The following is a 15,046-nucleotide window of genomic DNA, read 5'->3' on the forward strand; positions in this document are numbered from 1 at the left end:
GGTTTACATTGACCGAGTGCGGTCAGTCTGCTCTTCTCTGGATGTGTTACATTAAAAGTGTGGGGTCTGTCTGCTCTTCCCTGGGTGAGTTACACGGAGGGAGAGGGGTCAGTCTGGTCTTCCCTGGGTGTGTTACATTGACAGAGTGGGGTCAGTCTGCTCTTCCCTGGGTGTGTTACATTGACAGAGTGGGGACAGTCTGCTCTTCCCTGGGTGTGTTACATTGACAGAGTGGGGTAAGTCTGCTCTCCCCTGGGTGCGTGACATTGACAGAGTGGGGTCAGTCTGCTCTTCCCTGGGTGTGTTACATTGACAGAGTGGGGTCAGTCTGCTCTTCCCTGGGTGTGTTACATTGACAGAGTGGGGTTAGTCTGCTCTTCCCTGGGTATGTTACATTGACCGAGTGAGGTCAATCTTCTGTTCCTGGGTGAGTTACATTGACAGAGAGGGGTCAGTCTGCTCTTCCCTGGCTGTGTTACAATGACCGAGTGGGGTCAGACTGCTCTTCCTTGGGTGAGTTACATTGACAGGGTGGGTTCAGTCTGCTCTCCCCTGGGTGTGATACATTGACAGAGTGGGGTCAGACTGCTATTCCCTGAGTATGTTACATTGACAGAGTGCGGTCAGTCTCCCTTCCCTGGAAGTGTTACATTCACAGAGTGGGGTCAGTCTGCTCTTCCCTGGGTGTGTTACATTGACAGAGTGGGGTCTGTCTGCTCTTCCCTGGGTGCGTTATATTGACAGGGTGGGGTCAGTCTGCTCTTCCCCGGGTGTGTTACATTGATGGAGTGGGGTCAGTCTGCTCTTCCCTGGGTGTGTTACATTGAAAGAGTGGGGTCAGTCTGCTCTTCCCTGGGTCAATTACACGGAGGGAGAGGGGTCAGTCTGCTCTTCCCTGGGTGTGTTACATTGACAGAGTGGGGTCAGTCTGCTCTTCCCTGGGTGTGTTACATTGACAGAGTGGGGACAGTCTGCTCTTCCCTGGGTGTGTTACATTGACAGAGTGAGGTCAGTCTGCTCTTCCCTGAGTGTGTTACTTTGACAGAGTGGGAAGTGTCTGCTCTTCCCTGAGTGTGTTACTTTGACAGAGTGGGGTCAGTCTGTTCTTCCCTAGGTGAGTTACATTGATATAGAGGGGTCACTCTGGTCTCCCCTGGGTGTGTTACATTGACAGGGTTGGGTGAGTCTGCTCTTCCCTGGGTCTGTGATAATGACAGAGTGGGGTCAGTCTGCTCTTCCCTGGGTGGGTTACATTGACTGAGTGCAGTCAGTCTGCTCTTCCCTGGGTGGGTTACATTGACAGAATGGGGTCAATCTGCTTTTCCCTGGGTGAGTTACATGGAGGGAGAGGGGTCAGTCTGCTCTTCACTGGGTGGGTTACATTGACAGAGTGGGGTCAGTCCGCTCTTCCCTGGGTGTGTTACATTGACAGAGTAGGGTCAGTCTGCTCTTCCCTGGGTGTGTTACACTGACAGAGTGGGGTCAGTCTGCTCTTCCCTGGGTGTGTTACATTGACAGAGTGGGGTCAGTCTGCTCTTCCCTGGGTGGGTTAAATTGTCAGAGTGGGGTCAGTCTGCTCTTCCCTGGGTGTGTTGCATTGACAGTGTAGGGTCAGTCTGCTCTTCCCTGGGTGTGTTACATTGACAGAGGGGGGTCAGTCTGCTCTTCCCAGGGTCTGTGATATTGACAGAGTGGGGTCAGTCTGCTCTTCCCTGGGTGTGTTACATTGACAGAGTGGGGTCAGTCTGCTTTTCCCTGGGTGTGTTACATTGACAGGGTGGGGCCAGTCTATCTTCCCTGGGTGAGTTACATGGAGAGAGAGGGGTCAGTCTGCTCTCCCCTGGGTGTGTTGCATGATCAGAGTGGGGTCAGTCTGCTCTTCCCTGGGTGTGTTACATTGAAAGAGTGGGGTCAGTCTGCTATTCCCTGGGTGAGTTACACGGAGGGAGAGGGGTCAGTCTGGTCTTCACTGGGTGTGTTCCATTGACAGAGTGGGGTCAGTCTGCTCTTCCCTGGGTGTGTTACATTGACAGAGTGGGGACAGTCTGCTCTTCCCTGGGTGTGTGACATTGACTGAGTGAGGTCAGTCTGCTCTTCCCTGAGTGTGTTACATTGACAGAGAGGGGTCAGTCTGCTCTTCCCTGGCCGTGTTACAATGACAGAGTGGGGTCAGACAGCTCTTCCTTGGGTGTGTTACATTGACAGAGTGGGGTCAGTCTGCTCTTCCCGCGGTGTGTAACATTGACAGAGTGAGTTCAGTCTGCTCTTCCCTGGGTGAGTTACATTGACAGGGTTGGTTCAGTCTGCTCTCCCCTGGGTGTGATACATTGACAGAGTGGGGTCAGACTGCTATTCCCTGAGTATGTTACATTGACAGAGTGGGGTGTGTCTGCTCTTCTCTGGGTGTGTTACATTGACAGGGTGGGGTCAGTCTGGTCTTCCCTGGGTGTGTTACATTGACAGAGTGGGGTCAGTCTGCTCTTCCCTGGGTGTGTTGCATTGACAGAGTGGGGTCAGTCTGATCTTCCCTGGGTGTGATACATTGACAGAGTGCGGTCAGACTGCTATTCCCTGAGTGGGTTACATTGACAGAGTGGGGTCAGTCTGTTCTTCCCTGGTTGTGTTACTTTGACAGAGTGCGGTCAGTCTGCTCTTCCCTGAGAGTGTCACATTGACAGAGTGGGGTCAGTCTGCTCTTCACTGAGAGTGTCACATTGACAGATTGGGGTCAGTCTGCTCTTCCCTGGGTGTGTTACTTTGACAGAGTGGGGTCAGTCTGCTCTTCCCTGAGAGTCTCACATTGACAGAGTGCGGTCAGTCTGCTCTTCCCTGAGAGTGTCACATTGACAGAGTGGGGTCAGTTTGCTCTTCACTGAGAGTGTCACATTGACAGATTGGGGTCAGTCTGCCCTTCCCTGGGTGTGTGACATTGACAGAGTGCGGTCAGTCTGCTCTTCCCTGGGTGAGTTACATGGAGGGAGAGGGGTCAGTCTGCTCTTCACTGGGTGGGTTACATTGACAGATTGGGGTCAGTCCGCTCTTCTCTGGGTGTTTTACATTGACAGAGTGGGGTCAGTCTGCTCTTCCCTGGTTGTGTTGCATTGACAGAGTGGGGTCAGTCTGCTCTTCCCTGGGTGTGTTACATTGACAGAGTGGGTTCAGTCTGCCCTTCCCTGGTTGTGTTACATTGACAGAGTGGGGTCAGTCTGCTCTTCCCTGGGTGGGTTACATTGAAAGAATGGGGTCAGTCTGCTTTTCCCTGGGTGAGTTACATGGAGGGAGAGGGGTCCGTCTGCTCTTCACTGGGTGGGTTACATTGACAGAGTGGGGTCAGTCCGCTCTTCCCTGGGTGTTTTACATTGACAGAGTGGGGTCAGTCTGCTCTTCCCTGGGTGTGTAACACTGACAGAGTGGGGTCAGTCTGCTCTTCCCTGGGTGGGTTACATTGTCAGAGTGGGGTCAGTCTGCTCTTCCCTGGGTGTGTTGCATTGACAGTGTAGGGTCAGTCAGCTCTTTCCTGGGTGTGTTACATTGACAGAGTGGGGTCAGTCTGCTCTTCCCTGGGTGTGTTACATTGACAGAGTGAGGTCAGTCTGCTCTTCCCTGGGTTTGTTACATTGACAGAGTGGGCTCAGTCTTCTCTTCCCTGGGTGTGTTACATTGACTGATTGGGGTCAGTCTGCTATTCCCTGAGTGTGTTTCATTGACAGAGTGGGGTCAGTCTGTTCTTCCTTGGGTGTGTTAAATTGACTGTGTTGGGTCAGTCTGCTCTTCCCTGCGTGTTTTACATTGACAGAGTGGCGTCAGTCTGTTCTTCCCTGGGAGTGTTACAGTGACAGGGTGGTGTCAGTCTGCTCTCCCCTGGGTGTGTTCCATTGACAGAGTGGGGTCAGTCTGCTCTTCCCTGGGTGTGTTAAATTGACAGAGTGGGGTCAGTCTGTTCTTCCCTTGGTGTGTTACATTGACAGAGTGGTATCTGTCTGCTCTTCCCTGGGTGTGTTACAATGACAGAGTGGGGTCAATGTGCACTTCACTGGGTGGGTTACATTGACAGAGTGGGGTAAGTCTGCAGTTCACTGTGTGAGTAACTTTGCAGAAGAGGTCATTCTGCTCTTCTCTGGGTGTGTTACATTGACAGAGTGAGGTCAGTCTGCTCTTCCCTGGGTTTGTTACATTGACAGAGTTTGGTCAGTCTGCTCTTCCCTGGGTGTGTTACATTGACAGAGTTGGGTCAGTGTGCTCTTCCCAGGGCGTGTCACATTGACAGAGTGGGGACAGTCTGCTCTTTTTTGGGTGGGTTACATTGACAGAGTGGGGTCAGTCTGTTCTTCCCTGGGTGTGTTACATTGATTGAGTGGGTTCAGTCTGCTCTTACCTGGGTGTGTTACATTGACAGAGTGGGGTCAGTCTGTTCTCCCAGGGTTTGTTACATTGCAAGAGTGGGGTCAGTCTGCTCTTCCCTTGCTGTGTTACAATGACAGAGTGGGGTCAGTGTGCACTTCCCTGTGTGTGTTACATTGACAGAGTGGGGGTCAGTCTGCTCTTCCCAGGGTGTGTTACATTGACAGAGTGAGGTCAGTCTGCTCTTCCCTGGGTGAGTTACATTGACAGGGTTGGTTCAGTCTGCTCTCCCCTGGGTGTGATACATTGACAGAGTGTGGTCAGACTGCTATTCCCTGAGTATGTTACATTGACAGAGTGGGGTGTGTCTGCTCTTCCCAGGGTGTGTTACATTGACAGAGTGAGGTCAGTCTGCTCTTCTCTGGGTTTGTTACATTGACAGAGTTTGGTCAGTCTGCTCTTCCCTGGGTGTGTTACATTGACAGAGTTGGGTCAGTGTGCTCTTCCCAGGGCGTGTCACATTGACAGAGTGGGGACAGTCTGCTCTTTTATGGGTGGGTGACATTGACAGAGTGGGTCAGTCTGCTCTTCCCTGGGTGTGTTACATTGACAGAGTGGTGTCAGTCTGATCTTCCCTGGTTGTGTTACATTGACAGAGTGAGTTCAGTCTGCTCTTCCCTGGGTGTGTTACATTGACAGAGTGGGGTCAGTCTGCTTTTCCCTGGGAGGGTTACATTGACAGAGTGGGGTCAGTCTGCTTTTCCCCGGGTGTGTTACATTGACAGGGTGGGGTCAGTCTATCTTCCCTGGGTGAGTTACATGGCGAGAGAGGGGTCAGTCTGCTCTCCCCTGGGTGTGTTGCATTGACAGAGTGGGGTCAGTCTGCTCTTCCCTGGGTGTGTTATAATTGAAAGAGTGGGGTCAGTCTGCTATTCCCTGGGTGAGTTACACGGAGGGACGGGGTCAGTCTGGTCTTCCCTGGGTGTGTTACATTGACAGAGTAGGGTCAGTCTGCTCTTCCCTGGGTGTGTTACATTGACAGAGTGGGGACAGTCTGCTCTTCCCTGGGTGTGTTACATTGACAGAGTGGGGTAAGTCTGCTCTCCCCTGGGTGTCTGACATTGACATAGTGGGGTCAGTCTGTTCTTCCCTGGGTGTGTTACATTGACAGAATGGGGTCAGTCTGCTCTTCCCTGGGTGTGTTACATTGACAGAGTGGGGTCAGTCTGCTCTTCCCTGGGTTTGTTACATTGACAGAGTGGGGTAAATCTGCTCTTCCCTGGGTGTGTTACATTGACAGAGAGATGTCAGTCTGCTCTTCCCTGGGTGGTTTACATTGACCGAGTGCGGTCAGTCTGCTCTTCTCTGGATGTGTTACATTGAATGTGTGGGGTCAGTCTGCTCTTCCCTGGGTGCGTGACATTGACAGAGTGGGGTCAGTCTGCTCTTCCCTGGGTGTGTTACATTGACAGAGTGGGGTCAGTCTGCTCTTCCCTGCGTGTGTTACATTGACAGAGTGGGGTTAGTCTGCTCTTCCCTGGGTATGTTACATTGACCGAGTGAGGTCAATCTTCTGTTCCCTGGGTGAGTTACATTGACAGAGAGGGGTCAGTCTGCTCTTCCCTGGCTGTGTTACAATGACAGAGTGGGGTCAGACTGCTCTTCCTTGGGTGTGTTACATTGACAGAGTGGGGTCAGTCTGCTCTTCCCGCGGTGTGTTACATTGACAGAGTGAGGTCAGTCTGCTCTTCCCTGGGTGAGTTACATTGACAGGGTGGGGTCAGTCTGCTCTCCCCTGGGTGTGATACATTGACAGAGTGGGGTCAGACTGCTATACCCTGAGTATGTTACATTGACAGAGTGGGGTCAGTCTCCCTTCCCTGGAAGTGTTACATTCACAGAGTGGGGTCAGTCTGCTCTTCCCTGGGTGTGTTACATTGACAGAGTGGGGTCTGTCTGCTCTTCCCTGGGTGTGTTATATTGACAGGGTGGGGTCAGTCTGCTCTTCCCCGGATGTGTTACATTGATGGAGTGGGGTCAGTCTGCTCTTCCCTGGGTGTGTTACATTGAAAGAGTGGGGTCAGTCTGCTCTTCCCTGGGTCAGTTACACGGAGGGAGAGGGGTCAGTCTGCTCTTCCCTGGGTGTGTTATATTGACAGAGTGGGGTCAGTCTGCTCTTCCCTGGGTGTGTTACATTGACAGAGTGGGGACAGTCTGCTCTTCCCTGGGTGTGTTACATTGACAGAGTGAGGTCAGTCTGCTCTTCCCTGAGTGTGTTACTTTGACAGAGTGGGAAGAGTCTGCTCTTCCCTGAGTGTGTTACTTTGACAGAGTGGGGTCAGTCTGTTCTTCCCTAGGTGAGTTACATTGATATAGAGGGGTCACTCTGGTCTCCCCTGGGTGTGTTACATTGACAGAGTTGGGTGAGTCTGCTCTTCCCTGGGTCTGTGATAATGACAGAGTGGGGTCAGTCTGCTCTTGCCTGGGTGGGTTACATTGACTGAGTGCAGTCAGTCTGCTCTTCCCTGGGTGGGTTACATTGACAGAATGGGGTCAGTCTGCTTTTCCCTGGGAAGTTACATGGAGGGAGAGGGGTCCGTCTGCTCTTCACTGGGTGGGTTACATTGACAGAGTGGGGTCAGTCCGCTCTTCCCTGGTTGTGTTACATTGACAGAGTGGGGTCAGTCTGCTCTTCCCTGGGTGTGTTACACTGACAGAGTGGGGTCAGTCTGCTCTTCCCTGGGTGTGTTACATTGACAGAGTGGGGTCAGTCTGCTCTTCCCTGGGTGGGTTACATTGTCAGAGTGGGGTCAGTCAACTCTTCCCTGGGTGTGTTGCATTGACAGTGTAGGGTCAGTCTGCTCTTCCCTGGGTGTGTTACATTGACAGAGGGGGGTCATTCTGCTCTTCCCAGGGTCTGTGATATTGACAGAGTGGGGTCAGTCTGCTCTTCCCTGGGTGTGTTACATTGACAGACTGGGGTCAGTCTGCTTTTCCCTGGGTGTGTTACATTGACAGGGTGGGGCCAGTCTATCTTCCCTGGGTGAGTTACATGGAGAGAGAGGGGTCAGTCTGCTCTCCCCTGGGTTTGTTGCATTAACAGAGTGGGGTTTGTCTGCTCTTCCCTGGGTGTGTTACATTGAAAGAGTGGGGTCAGTCTGCTATTCCCTGTGTGAGTTACACGGAGGGAGAGGGGTCAGTCTGGTCTTCCCTGGGTGTGTTCCATTGACAGAGTGGGGTCAGTCTGCTCTTCCCTGGGTGTGTTACATTGACAGAGTGGGGACAGTCTGCTCTTCCCTGGGTGTGTTACATTGACAGAGTGAGGTCAGTCTGCTCTTCCCTGAGTGTGTTACATTGACCGAGAGGGGTCAGTCTGCTCTTCCCTGGCCGTGTTACAATGACAGAGTGGGGTCAGACTGCTCTTCCTTGGGTGTGTTACATTGTCAGAGTGGGGTCAGTCTGCTCTTCCCGCGGTGTGTAACATTGACAGAGTGAGGTCAGTCTGCTCTTCCCTGGGTGAGTTACATTGACATTGTTGGTTCAGTCTGCTCTCCCCTGGGTGTGATACATTGACAGAGTGGGGTCAGACTGCTATTCCCTGAGTATGTTACATTGACAGAGTGGGGTGTGTCTGCTCTTCCCTGGGTGTGTTACATTGACAGAGTGGGGTCAGTCTGCTCTTCCCTGGTGTGTTGCATTGACAGAGTGGGGTCAGTCTGATCTTCCCTGGGTATGTTGCATTGACAGAGTGGGGTCAGTCTGCTCTTCCCTGGGTGGGTTACATTGACAGAGTGGGGTCAGTCTGTTCTTCCCTGGGTGTGTTACTTTGACAGAGTGGGGTCAGTCTGCTCTTCCCTGAGAGTCTCACATTGACAGAGTGCGGTCAGTCTGCTCTTCCCTGAGAGTGTCACATTGACAGAGTGGGGTCAGTCTGCTCTTCACTGAGAGTGTCACATTGACAGATTGGGGTTAGTCTGCTCTTCCCTGGGTGTGTTACATTGACAGAGTGCGGTCAGTCTGCTCTTCCCTGGGTGAGTTACATGGAGGGGGAGGGGTCAGTCTGCTCTTCACTGGGTGGGTTACATTGACAGAGTGGGGTCAGTCCGCTCTTCCCTGGGTGTGTTACATTGACAGTGTGGGGTCAGTCTGCTCTTCCCTGGGTGTGTTACATTCACAGAGTGGGGTCAGTCTGCTCTTCCCGCGGTGTGTTACATTGACAGAGTGACGTCAGTCTGATCTTCCCTGGGTGAGTTACATTGACAGGGTGGGGTCAGTCTGCTCTCCCCTGGGTGTGATACATTGACAGAGTGCGGTCAGACTGCTATTCCCTGAGTATGTTACATTGACAGAGTGGGGTCAGTCTGCTCTTCCCTGGGTGGGTTACATTGTCAGAGTGGCGTCAGTCTGCTCTTCCCTGGGTGTGTTGCATTGACAGTGTAGGTTCAGTCTGCTCTTCCCTAGGTGTGTTGCATTGACAGAGTGGGGTCAGTCTGATCTTCCCTGGGTATGTTGCATTGACAGAGTGGGGTCAGTCTGCTCTTCCCTGGGTGTGTTACTTTGACAGAGTGGGGTCAGTCTGCTCTTCCCTGAGAGTCTCACATTGACAGATTGGGGTCAGTTTGCTCTTCACTGAGAGGGTGACATTGACAGATTGGGGTCAGTCTGCCCTTCCCTGGGCGTGTGACATTGACAGAGTGCGGTCAGTCTGCTCTTCCCTGGGTGAGTTACATGGAGGGAGAGGGGTCAGTCTGCTCTTCACTGGGTGGGTTACATTGACAGATTGGGGTCAGTCCGCTCTTCTCTGGGTGTTTTACATTGACAGAGTGGGGTCAGTCTGCTCTTCTCTGGGTCTGTTACTTCGACAGAGTGGGGTCAGTCTGCTCTTCCCTGGGTGTGTTACATTGACAGATTGGGGTTAGTCTGCTCTTCCCTGGGTGTGTTACATTGACAGAGTGCGGTCAGTCTGCTCTTCCCTGGGTGAGTTACATGGAGGGGGAGGGGTCAGTCTGCTCTTCACTGGGTGGGTTACATTGACAGAGTGGGGTCAGTCCGCTCTTCCCTGGGTGTGTTACATTGACAGTGTGGGGTCAGTCTGCTCTTCCCTGGGTGTGTTACATTCACAGAGTGGGGTCAGTCTGCTCTTCCCGCGGTGTGTTACATTGATAGAGTGACGTCAGTCTGATCTTCCCTGGGTGAGTTACATTGACAGGGTGGGGTCAGTCTGCTCTCCCCTGGGTGTGATACATTGACAGAGTGCGGTCAGACTGCTATTCCCTGAGTATGTTACATTGACAGAGTGGGGTCAGTCTGCTCTTCCCTGGGTGGGTTACATTGTCAGAGTGGCGTCAGTCTGCTCTTCCCTGGGTGTGTTGCATTGACAGTGTAGGTTCAGTCTGCTCTTCCCTAGGTGTGTTGCATTGACAGAGTGGGGTCAGTCTGATCTTCCCTGGGTATGTTGCATTGACAGAGTGGGGTCAGTCTGCTCTTCCCTGGGTGTGTTACTTTGACAGAGTGGGGTCAGTCTGCTCTTCCCTGAGAGTCTCACATTGACAGATTGGGGTCAGTTTGCTCTTCACTGAGAGGGTGACATTGACAGATTGGGGTCAGTCTGCCCTTCCCTGGGCGTGTGACATTGACAGAGTGCGGTCAGTCTGCTCTTCCCTGGGTGAGTTACATGGAGGGAGAGGGGTCAGTCTGCTCTTCACTGGGTGGGTTACATTGACAGATTGGGGTCAGTCCGCTCTTCTCTGGGTGTTTTACATTGACAGAGTGGGGTCAGTCTGCTCTTCTCTGGGTCTGTTACTTCGACAGAGTGGGGTCAGTCTGCTCTTCCCTGGGTGTGTTACATTGACAGAGTGGGGTCAGTCTGCTCTTCCCTGGTTGTGTTGCATTGACAGAGTGGGGTCAGTCTGCTCTTCCCTGGGTGTGTTTCATTGACAGAGTGGGTTCAGTCTGCCCTTCCCTGGTTGTGTTACATTGACAGAGTGGGGTCAGTCTGCTCTTCCCTGGGTGTGTTACATTGTCAGAGTGGGGTCTGTCTGCTCTTCCCTGGGTGCGTTACATTGACAGGGTGTGGTCAGTCTGCTCTTCCCCGGGTGTGTTACATTGATGGAGTGGTGTCAGTCTGCTCTTCTCTGGGTGTGTTACATTGAAAGAGTGGGGTCAGTCTGCTCTTCCATGGGTGAGTTACACGGAGGGAGAGGGGTCAGTCTGCTCTTCCCTGGGTGTGTTACATTGACAGAGAGGGGTCAATCTGCTCTTCCCTGGCTGTGTTACAATGACAGAGTGGGGTCAGACTGCTCTTCCTTGGGTGTGTTACATTGACAGAGTGGGGTCAGTCTGCTCTTCCCGCGGTGTGTAACATTGACAGAGTGAGGTCAGTCTGCTCTTCCCTGGGTGAGTTACATGGAGAGAGAGGGGTCGGTCTGCTCTCCCCTGGTTGTGTTGCATTAACAGAGTGGGGTCAGTCTGCTCTTCCCTGGGTGTGTTACATTGAAAGAGTGGGGTCAGTCTGCTATTCCCTGGGTGAGTTACACGGAGGGAGAGGGGTCAGTCTGGTCTTCCCTGGGTGTGTTCCATTGACAGAGTGGGGTCAGTCTGCTCTTCCCTGGGTGTGTTACATTGACAGAGTGGGGACAGTCTGCTCTTCCCTGGGTGTGTTACATTGACAGAGTGAGGTCAGTCTCCTCTTCCCTGAGTGTGTTACATTGACAGAGAGGGGTCAGTCTGCTCTTCCCTGGCCGTGTTACAATGACAGAGTGGGGTCAGACTGCTCTTCCTTTGGTGTGTTACATTGACAGAGTGGGGTCAGTCTGCTCTTCCCGCGGTGTGTAACATTGACAGAGTGAGGTCAGTCTGCTCTTCCCTGGGTGAGTTACATTGACAGGGTTGGTTCAGTTTGCTCTCCCCTGGGTGTGATACATTGACAGAGTGGGGTCAGACTGCTATTCCCTGAGGATGTTACATTGACAGAGTGGGGTGTGTCTGCTCTTCCCTGGGTGTGTTACATTGACAGGGTGGGGTCAGTCTGCTCTTCCCTGGGTGTGTTACATTGACAGAGTGGGGTCATTCTGCTCTTCCCTGGGTGTATTGCATTGACAGAGTGGGGTCAGTCTGATCTTCCCTGGGTATGTTGCATTGACAGAGTGGGGTCAGTCTGCTCTTCTCTGGGTGGGTTACATTGACAGAGTGGGGTCAGTCTGTTCTTCCCTGGGTGTGTTACTTTGACAGAGTGGTGTCAGTCTGCTCTTCCCTGAGAGTGTCACATTGACAGAGTGGGGTCAGTCTGCTCTTCACTGAGAGTGTCACATTGACAGATTGGGGTCAGTCTGCTCTTCCCTGGGTGTGTTACATTGACAGAGTGCGGTCAGTCTGCTCTTCCCTGGGTGAGTTACATGGAGGGAGAGGGGTCAGTCTGCTCTTCACTGGGTGGGTTACATTGACAGAGTGGGGTCAGTCCGCTCTCCTCTCGTGTGTTACTTTGACAGTGTGGGGTCAGTCTGCTCTTCCCTGGGTGTGTTACTTTGACAGAGTGGGAAGAGTCTGCTCTTCCCTGAGTGTGTTACTTTGACAGAGTGAGGTCAGTCTGTTCTTCCCTAAGTGAGTTACATTGATATAGAGGGGTCACTCTGGTCTCCCCTGGGTGTGTTACATTGACAGAGTTGGGTGAGTCTGCTCTTCCCTGGGTCTGTGATAATGACAGAGTGGGGTCAGTCTGCTCTTCCCTGGGTGGGTTACATTGACTGAGTGCAGTCAGTCTGCTCTTCCCTGGGTGGGTTACATTGACAGAATGGGGTCAGTCTGCTTTTCCCTGGGTGAGTTACATGGAGGGAGAGGGGTCCGTCTGCTCTTCACTGGGTGGGTTACATTGACAGAGTGGGGTCAGTCCGCTCTTCCCTGGGTGTGTTACATTGCCAGAGTGGGGTCAGTCTGCTCTTCCCTGGGTGTATTACACTGACAGAGTGGGGTCAGTCTGCTCTTCCCTGGGTGTGTTACATTGACAGAGTGGGGTCAGTCTGCTCTTCCCTGGGTGGGTTACATTGTCAGAGTGGGGTCAGTCTGCTCTTCCCTGGGTGTGTTGCATTGACAGAGTGGGGTCAGTCTGCTTTTCCCTGGGTGTGTTACATTGACAGGGTGGGGCCAGTCTATCTTCCCTGGGTGACTTACATGGAGAGAGAGGGGTCGGTCTGCTCTCCCCTGGGTGTGTTGCATTAACAGAGTGGGGTCAGTCTGCTCTTCCCTGGGTGTGTTACATTGAAAGAGTGGGGTCAGTCTGCTATTCCCTGGGTGAGTTACACGGAGGGAGAGGGGTCAGTCTGGTCTTCCCTGGGTGTGTTCCATTGACAGAGTGGGGTCAGTCTGCTCTTCCCTGGGTGTGTTACATTGACAGAGTGGTGACAGTCTGCTCTTCCCTGGGTGTGTTACATTGACAGAGTGAGGTCAGTCTGCTCTTCCCTGAGTGTGTTACATTGATAGAGAGGGGTCAGTCTGCTCTTCCCTGGCCGTGTTACAATGACAGAGTGGGGTCAGACTGCTCTTCCTTGGGTGTGTTACATTGACAGAGTGGGGTCAGTCTGCTCTTCCCGCGGTGTGTAACATTGACAGAGTGAGGACAGTCTGCTCTTCCCTGGGTGAGTTACATTGACAGGGTTAATTCAGTCTGCTCTCCCCTGGGTGTGATACATTGACAGAGTGGGGTCAGTCTGCTCTTCCCTGGGTGTGTTGCATTGACAGAGTGGGGTCAGTCTGATCTTCCCTGGGAATGTTGCATTGACAGAGTGGGGTCAGTCTGCTCTTCTCTGGGTGGGTTACATTGACAGAGTGGTGTCACTCTGTTCTTCCCTGGGTGTGTTACTTTGACAGAGTGGGGTCAGTCTGCTCATCCCTGAGAGTCTCACATTGACAGAGTGCGGTCTGTCTGCTCTTCCCTGAGAGTGTCACATTGACAGAGTGGGGTCAGTCTGCTCTTCACTGAGAGTGTCACATTGACAGATTGGGGTCAGTCTGCTCTTCCCTGGGTGTGTTACATTGACAGAGTGCGGTCAGTCTGCTCTTCCCTGGGTGAGTTACATGGAGGGGGAGGGGTCAGTCTGCTCTTCAGTGGGTGGGTTACATTGACAGAGTGGGGTCAGTCCGCTCTTCTCTGGGTGTGTTACTTTGACAGTGTGGGGTCAGTCTGCTCTTCCCTGGGTGTGTTACACTGACAGAGTGGGGTCAGTCTGCTCTTCCCTGGGTGTGTTACATTCAGAGAGTGGGGTCAGTCTGCTCTTCCAGCGGTGTGTTACATTGACAGAGTGAGGTCAGTCTGCTCTTCCCTGGGTGAGTTACATTGACAGGGTGGGGTCAATCTGCTCTCCCCTGGGTGTGATACATTGACAGAGTGCGGTCAGACTGCTATTCCCTGAGTATGTTACATTGACAGAGTGGGGTCAGTCTGCTCTTCCCTGGGTGGATTACATTGTCAGAGTGGCGTCAGTCTGCTCTTCCCTGGGTGTGTTGCATTGACAGTGTAGGGTCAGTCTGCTCTTCCCTTGGTGTGTTGCTTTGACAGAGTGGGGTCAGTCTGATCTTCCCTGGGTATGTTGCATTGACAGAGTGGGGTCAGTCTGCTCTTCCCTGGGTGTGTTACTTTGACAGAGTGGGGTCAGTCTGCTCTTCCCTGAGAGTCTCACATTGACAGAGTGCGGTCAGTCTGCTCTTCCCTGAGAGTGTCACATTGACAGATTGGGGTCAGTCTGCCCTTCCCTGGGTGTGTGACATTGACAGAGTGCGGTCAGTCTGCTCTTCCCTGGGTGAGTTACATGGAGGGAGAGGGGTCAGTCTGCTCTTCACTGGGTGGGTTACATTGACAGATTGGGGTCAGTCCGCTCTTCTCTGGGTGTTTTACATTGACAGAGTGGGGTCAGTCTGCTCTTCTCTGGGTCTGTTACTTTGACAGAGTGGGGTCAGTCTGCTCTTCCCTGGGTGTGTTACATTGACAGAGTGGGGTCAGTCTGCTCTTCTCTGGGTCTGTTACTTTGACAGAGTGGGGTCAGTCTGCTCTTCCCTGGGTGTGTTACATTGACAGAGTGGGGTCAGTCTGCTCTTCCCTGGTTGTGTTGCATTGACAGAGTGGGGTCAGTCTGCTCTTCCCTGGGTGTGTTTCATTGACAGAGTGGGTTCAGTCTGCCCTTCCCTGGTTGTGTTACATTGACAGAGTGGGGTCAGTCTGCTCTTCCCTGGGTGTATTACATTGACAGAGTGGGGTCTGTCTGCTCTTCCCTGGGTGCGTTACATTGACAGGGTGTGGTCAGTCTGCTCTTCCCCGGGTGTGTTACATTGATGGAGTGGGGTCAGTCTGCTCTTCCCTGGGTGTGTTACATTGAAAGAGTGGGGTCAGTCTGCTCTTCCATGGGTGAGTTACACGGAGGGAGAGGGGTCAGTCTGGTCTTCACTGGGTGTGTTACATTGACAGAGTGGGGACAGTCTGCTCTTCCCTGGGTGTGTTACATTGACAGAGTGAGGTCAGTCTGCTCTTCCCTGGGTGCGTGACATTGACAGAGTGGGGTCAGTCTGCTCTTCCCTGGGTGTGTTACATTGAAAGAATGGGGTTAGTCTGCTCTTCCCTGGGTATGTTACATTGACCGAGTGAGGTCAATCTTCTGTTCCCTGGGTGAGTTACATTGACAGAGAGGGGTCAATCTGCTCTTCCCTGGCTGTGTTACAA

The sequence above is a fragment of the Chiloscyllium punctatum genome, chromosome 50 (assembly GCF_047496795.1).
Source record: "Chiloscyllium punctatum isolate Juve2018m chromosome 50, sChiPun1.3, whole genome shotgun sequence".
In the NCBI taxonomy this organism is placed as follows: domain Eukaryota; kingdom Metazoa; phylum Chordata; class Chondrichthyes; order Orectolobiformes; family Hemiscylliidae; genus Chiloscyllium; species Chiloscyllium punctatum.